Here is a 461-nt window from a genome sequence, read left to right as displayed (position 1 = left end):
TTTATGTGCTATCTGGGTATAGTGTAGTTTAATCAGTGTGACTAGAGTCAACATACCATCAACTCTGACAGGACCATCAAGCAAAGAGAGACAAATACATGCTCAATCCTAAAGGTCAACCCTAAACCCTACCAGCCGTTTCACCCACCAGACAGACCAGTTCCAAACAAGAACTAAAAATGACCTGTCTCAGTTATGTCTCAGGGTTCCAGAGCTCTGAGTTCTGAGTGGAGTGTTTTTACTTGGAAGGACATGGTCCGAGTCAACCAATGGCAATAACAAGGCACACACCACCACAACTAGGGGGGCCTTGAGAGAGACCATAACACCGGTCTGTCTGATGTTTATTTCACTATTCTCCACTCTGGTAACTGCTCAGAAGTGATACTTATGGAGAAGTTAGGCCTCAAAACCTGTATTTGGCCCCATCTGTGATTAAAAACACACTCACCCGGGGGAAT

Source organism: Salmo trutta, chromosome 14, assembly GCF_901001165.1.
Source record: "Salmo trutta chromosome 14, fSalTru1.1, whole genome shotgun sequence".
Classification (NCBI taxonomy): Eukaryota; Metazoa; Chordata; class Actinopteri; order Salmoniformes; family Salmonidae; genus Salmo; species Salmo trutta.
This window is presented reverse-complemented; position numbering follows the sequence as displayed.